The 6,820-nt window shown below is 44.7% G+C and overlaps 1 non-coding gene across 1 annotated transcript; it reads right to left on the reverse strand.

Annotated features, from left to right (window-relative positions):
* Nucleotides 1-603: 603 nt before the first annotated feature.
* On the reverse strand, nucleotides 604-729 carry LOC132377557 (U6atac minor spliceosomal RNA). Its single transcript, XR_009506694.1, has one exon. It is a non-coding gene; the product is annotated as a U6atac minor spliceosomal RNA (small nuclear RNA).
* Nucleotides 730-6,820: the final 6,091 nt, after the last annotated feature.

Raw genomic sequence — 6,820 nt, forward strand, 5'->3', positions numbered from 1 at the left:
TAAGCAGAACTTGATTTTAAAACCAGATTTTAATTTTTACCATTGAGTATTATACCTCAGCTGTATCAAGTGAGACCATAAGACAGTAAGATATAGAAGCAGAATTAGGCCATTCAGCCCATCGAGTCTCCTCCATCTCTCAGTAATGACTGAATTTTTCAACCATATTCTGCCACCTTTTAAGCATAGGCCTTAACCTCCCTCACCTATCCCGTAACCCTCACTAATCCTGTAACCCTCACTAGTCCCATAACCCTCACTAATCCCATAACCCTCATTAATCCTGTAACCCTTAACCTTCCTCACCAATCCCATAACCCTCACTAATCCTGTAACCCTCACTAGTCCCATAACCCTCACCTATCCCGTAACCCTCACTAATCCTGTAACCCTCACCAATCCCATAACCCTCACCACTTCTGTAATGTTTAACCTCTGTCACCTATCCCGTAACCCCTAACCTCCCTTACCAATCAGAATTAGCTTTATTCTCACTGTGTTATATAACATGAAATTTGTTAGTTTGTGGCAGCAGTACAGAGGAAACCTACATGGTCAAACTCCTTAGAGAAGCAATGGAATTGAACCTGGGTCACTTGTGTTGTAATAGTGTTACGCTAACTACTACACTATGGGGCTGACCCATGTTTTTTGTGTGCTGCAAGGCTGCTAGGGCCCCTTACATCCTTATTGAGGGGCATGCAAATCTTCTCTCCTTTCCTACAGCACCACCGGGTATTGGGAGAGAAGTAGAACGACAATGAAAGGTGAAATATTTAAGGGAACCTGAAGAGTAGCTTCTTCACTCAGAAGGTGGCGAGAGTGTGGAATGAGCTGCCGGTGGAAGTGGTGATGCAGGTTCGATTTCTACGTTTAAGAGAAGTTTGGAGAAGTATATGGATGGGAGGACGATGGTCCAGGTACAGGCTGATGGGATTGGACCTAATTACAGTTCGCCACAGACTAAATGTGAGAGCCTAATCCTGTGCTGTAGAACTCTCTGACTCTATGGCGTTGTTCACATTACTTCCCTTGGCTGGGACAGGGGTGATGTTGCTGCTCCGCGGTCGATTCGTGCTGTGAGAATCTGCTGGAGTTTTACATGACTTCTGATTCTAAAAATCTGTGGCTGTGGTATATTTGTAACTGAACGCTGGGCTGACCTCCAACATGTTTTCAATCAGAACATGTAGCATTAAATTCCTCAAGCACCAAATATTCAAAATCTTGGATATCTAGCACGAGTATTTAAAATGAAATTAGCCGACTGATTGACACAACACAGGGACTGGCTTTAGTGCTGGAACGGTTCGGGTGTGGTGTTATGCTTGGACCGGGAGATGTTTTGGAACCACTGAGAGGGTCACATTAGGTAAGGCTACAAATTTACTTTATACTTTTGTACTTTGCACTCCTCTGTTCTATGCTCTAACTTGCAGGAATCGGACTAGAACTTAAACCTCCTCCATCTCTCAATGTTTACAGGGTAAGTGCAGGATAATCTCATTGCTGAATTCTGGGCAACAAGTTATACTCAAGAATAGTGATGGCATTTCAACTGCAAAACGTCGAGCAAAGCCATTGGGACTCTGATTGTGATATTTTGTTGTACATGTGATAAATAAACTTGAATCTTGAATCTCGGCAGGTGAAAGGTGAGACCAGGTGAGGGGAAAGGTGGGAGGCTGGGGGGAAGGGAGATGGAATAGTACGATGTGAGAAGCTGTGAGTTGATAATTCCAGCTTCTTCTTCTGGCTTTGTACAGTTGGGACAACCATCTGTTGGACGAGCTGTCAGGTGAACATGGAAGATCTCACAGAGGAACAGGGTGATGGACCCTGGTGCCTTGACCAGAGAAGTCATCACATTGTCCTGGTGTGGGATCTTGCTGTGCATGAATTGGTTGATGTGTTACAAGACTTATTCTGGTCTTTTTTTTAATAGTTTCTTTGTTTTGTGGCTGCCTGTTAGGAGACAAATCTCAAGGTTGTATAATGTACAGTATACATAACTTGAGAATAAATATACTTTGAACTTTTGAACTTTGAACTGTACTTCACAGATCACTTAATGACTGGGATCACGACGTTCTAACTAAACTAGGGACAGCAAAAGTGGGTTAATATAATGGCATTATGTTAATCTATTTTCCTGTGTTCTGGTGTTATTGGCCAAGTGTGGATCGTTGGACAGCTCCCTCTCTTCAGATCTACGTCAAAGGCAAGATCAAAGTCTTATTTGTTGTCATATGAACAAGTCCATGTGTGTACAGGTGAAATGAAAGATGTACAGCAGCATCACTGGCTCATTGCATCAGATAAGGGATATTCACAGGGACAAACATATTGGGTACAGATGCTGTGGGCTTTCTGAAGGAGTTAATGTACTGTTGAGACACAGGATACTCTGCAGATGCTGGAAATCCAGAGCAAGACACACTAAATGCTGGAGTTACTCAGCAGGTCAGGTAGCATCTATGGAGGGGAATTAACAGTTGATGTTTCGGGCTGAGATCCTTCATCAGGGCTAGAAAGGAAGGGGCAGAAGACAGAATAAGAAGGTGGGGAGGGCAAGCTGGGTTCAATTCCAACGCTGTCTGTAAGGAGTTTGTACCTTCTCCCTGTGACCACTTGGGTTTCCGCCAGAAGCTCCAGTTTCCCCTCATGTGTGCAAAGACGTAGAGATTAGTAAGTTAATTGGTCACATGGGTGAAATTGGGCAGTGCCGGAAGGGTCTGTTACTGAGCTGTATCTCTAAATAAAATACAAATGAAAGCCTGCCTGTCTAAGGATTAGTTTTGTTTTCCAATGGTCATCAAAATACTGAAGCTTATGCTGAAATGCGTCATTTGTGTCAAATCAAATCAATGAGGATGTAAAGGCTGGAAAGTAAAATGCCTCAGTCATGTTATAAATGTCCCAGTGTAACTACTGCCACAAGATGTCACTGTGGTCATTACTGGCCTCATGAACTGAGAAGATTTGATTCCAATATTGAATGATCAGACCCAGAGCAAACTGTTGATATAATGTGCATTAATATCCCATCCCTCTCATTTGAATGTAACTGGTATTTTTCCCTTCCTCTATTCCCAACTCCGATCTTTCGCTTCTTCTTGCCTGCCTATCACTTCCTGCTGGGCCCCCTCCTCCTTCCCCTTCTCTTGGTGTCCACTTCCCTCTCCTATCAGATTCCTTCTTCTCCAGCCTTTGACCTTTCCCATCCACCTGGCTTCACCTATCACCTTCCAGCCAGCCTCCTTCCTCTACCCCGCACCTTTTTGTTTTGGTATCCTCTCTCTTCCTTCTCAGTCCTGTGGAGGGGTCTCCACACAAAATATCAACTGTTTACTCTTCTGTGCAAAAACACTGCCTGACCTTCTGAGTTCCTCCAGCATTTTGTCTGTGTTTCTATTTCTTGAAAAGCCACCCAGCTTTAGGGTAAGAGGGGAGAAGTTTGAAAGATCATTGTGAGGGAGATACACAAAGGGTGGTGTGTGTTTGGGAAGTGGCGGAACTCATTGCAATAAATGTGCTTAAGACAGATGAACAGATGGAGGATGGAGACATGTGGACTTAGATGGGAATGAAGGGATAGGATCAGCAAGGGATGTGAAAGCATTGGAAAGGGTGCAGAGGAGATTTACCAGGATGCTGCCTGGTTTAGAGAGTATGCATTATGATCAAAGATTAAGGGAGCTAGGACTTTACTCTCTGGAGAGGAGGATGATGAGAACAGACATGATAGAGGTGTACAAGATATTAAGAGGAATAGACAGAGTGGACAACCAGTGCCTCTTCCCCAGGGCACCACTGCTCAGTACAAGAGGACATGGCTTTAAGGTAAGGGGTGGGAAGTTCAATGGGGGATATTAGAGGAAGGTTTTTCACTCAGAGAGTGGTTGGTGCGTGGAATGCACTGCCTGAGCCAGTGGTGGAGGTAGATAATCTAGTGAAATTTAAGAGACTACTAGACAGGTATATGGAGGAATTTAAGGTGGAGGGTTATATGGGAGGCAGGGTTTAAGGGTCGGCACAACATTGTGGGCCGAAGGGCCTGTACTGTGCTGTATTGTTCTATGTTCTATCAGATCCAGGCAGTTGGGATTAGTTTGGGATTGGCATCTCTTGACTCTTGACTTCACAATCTGCACCCTATTGTCTACCTACAGTACACTTTCTCTAGCTGTAATACTTTACTTTGCATTCTGTTATTGTCTTCCCGTATACTATCAGGGTGGCGGGCTGGAGATTCGTCTCTACCAAAGGAAGGGTAAGGCGCCCTTCCTTTCCGCTAGCCTGTAGGTCACCTTTGGGCAAGGGGTAGCACCTGCTTAGGCCCCACACCCCCAATCAGTGTCACGTAAAGCCATGGGAGCAGATTGTGGATGGGCGTTGGAGCAGCTGATGCAGATCACAATCCCTGGTTCTGTGACCACTGACACCAGGCAGACAATCTCTGGTGTATTGATAAAGTCTGGGGTCACCCGTCTTGTATTTACACTGCCAAGAGGAAGGCAATGGCAACTTCTTTGTAAGGTCTCCTCTTTGTCTTCCACGTCCCGTGGAATGGAGTCCTACCCTGCCCCATCTCTCACTAAAACTCAGGCCCTTGGTCCCAGCAATGTTCTCAGAAGTCTTCTCCGCACTCTCTCCAGGCTGGTGAGCTCCCTTCAACGGACTGGCCAAATCTGTACTTCCTTCAACTGTAACTATTTAACACCACCTCCCCCAGTCTCAGGGACAGAGTGGTTAAGAAGGTAATTGGTGAGTTTGTACATTCTCCCTGTAATTGCATGGGTTTCCTCCAGGTGCTCCAGTTTCCTCTGGTTAGTAGGTTAATTGGTCATTGTGAATTGTCTAGTCATTAGACTAGGGTTAAGTAGGTGGGTCTTTTTCTATATGGTGGTGGTAGTCCATCATGTCTGACGATGGCAGGAAGCCTGTACAGGAGCGTTTTCAAAATGGAAAAGCTGTTGCACTGGGACATTTCCACTCTCTAGACCAGAAGTCTAGGTCCAGTGATACAAACAAGCATCACAAGCAGGGGTCTTTCTTTGTTGTAGTGGATAACCGTGACATCTTCAATGCCTCGCCATGCCCTTTGGTCTCCACGGAGCATTGAAGAACCACCTTCCTGGCTGTTGGATCTCACTGTCGATCTCGTCCACCCCGGCCCCCAGAGCTGAGTTCACATGCCAGGACAGGCGTGTCCCTATCCCACTGAGATATGGGGCCACCTGCTATCCTCTCTTGGCTTGCCCTGCTTGTCGAAGAGTTGTACCAGGATGTGACCGCTGTCACATGCAAACAGAGCTGAGTGTCCAGTTGGGGACCAAAGGTGAGTGAGCTGTCCCAGAATGGACATGACAAGCTCCTTCACCAGAGGTGCTTCCCCCCCCGGACACCCCACACACCCCTGTCTTACTCTATGGCTCTAATATATAAATCACAACTTCCATTTGTGTCTCTAAACTCCAATCCTTATTCAACAGGATTATGCTCCTTCCTCTCAAGACCAAACATCAGAATGGGGAAGAAATGTGATCTAAGCAACTTTGAAGGTGGAATGATTTTTGGTGCCAGATGGGAAGGTTTGAGTATTTTAGAAACATCTGACCTTCTGGGATTTTCACACATTTTCAAACATTAGACCCTGATCAGGATGTGGATGTTATTGCAAGGAATGGTAAGTGTTTATCAACTGAATGGCAACATGTCTTTATAATTAATATTCTCAATGATGTAGAATATAATTTTGTTCATTTATTCCAGTGTGAATAGAACACAATTGCAGTATCAGTGAGTGGACTGCACAATGTAGTCAAGACAGCTGCATTCAGGGTGTGTGTGTGTGTGTGTGTGTGTGTGTGTGTGTGTGTGTGTGTGTATGTGTGTGTGTGTGTGTGTGTGTGTGTGTGTGTGTGTGTGTGTGTGTGTGTGTGTGATTGTGAGTGTGTGGGGGGTTATGTGTGTGTCTGTGTGTGTGTTCATGTATATGTGAGCATAAGTGTGTGTGTGGGGGGGTGTGAGGGGTATGTGGGGAGGGTATATGTGTATATGTGAGTGTGAGTGAGTGTGTAGGGGTGTATGAATGTGTGTATGTGAGCAGAGACTGTAGCGACATCACAATATTCTTCCTTATTCTCTGCCTGCAGCGTGCGACAATCTCGTCCACTCAGGCTCGGGTGTACCATTTTATTTAAATTATCACTTCATAGTAGACTTTCTTGGTTTCTTCTCACACACACACACACACAATGTTTTCCTTTCTTTTTGAACAATGGACCCCAGGAGTTTACAAGATAGTTTCTACAGATGTTAGGCGATTTAAATCATGTCTGCAGTTTCTAAGCTGGAGGGGGCCGACAGGGTCAGATAGTGCCAGTACAATGGCTTATAATGTGACTGTGGATTCGCACTTGGCTGATAGGGCAGTGGCTAACTTTTACCACTACTTTAATGAAAAATCACTAGTGTCTCCTAGGGTTTAGTTACCCAGTGCACTCAAGGGAAGTACAATCACTGCGTTTATTGCGTACCTCCTGTATTTAAGAAAGTGGCTGCTGGTGTCTGGTAAAAAGGCCCTTACCAGGAAATGGTTATCACAGGAGAACCCAACTTTAAATGCACGGATGGAAATTACAATGGACATTTACAAAAGGAGAAGATAACAGCATCTGTTAATCATAAGTTGGAACAATTTGATTCATACTGGGAAAAGTGGTTTAACTACATAACTCCTCATAGGCCTGATTTTATTCTCTCAAGTCAATGAATATGTTGTAAACAAAATATCACTCCCTACTTTGTAAATAGT

The sequence above is a fragment of the Hypanus sabinus genome, chromosome 18, assembly GCF_030144855.1.
Source record: "Hypanus sabinus isolate sHypSab1 chromosome 18, sHypSab1.hap1, whole genome shotgun sequence".
Taxonomy (NCBI): domain Eukaryota; kingdom Metazoa; phylum Chordata; class Chondrichthyes; order Myliobatiformes; family Dasyatidae; genus Hypanus; species Hypanus sabinus.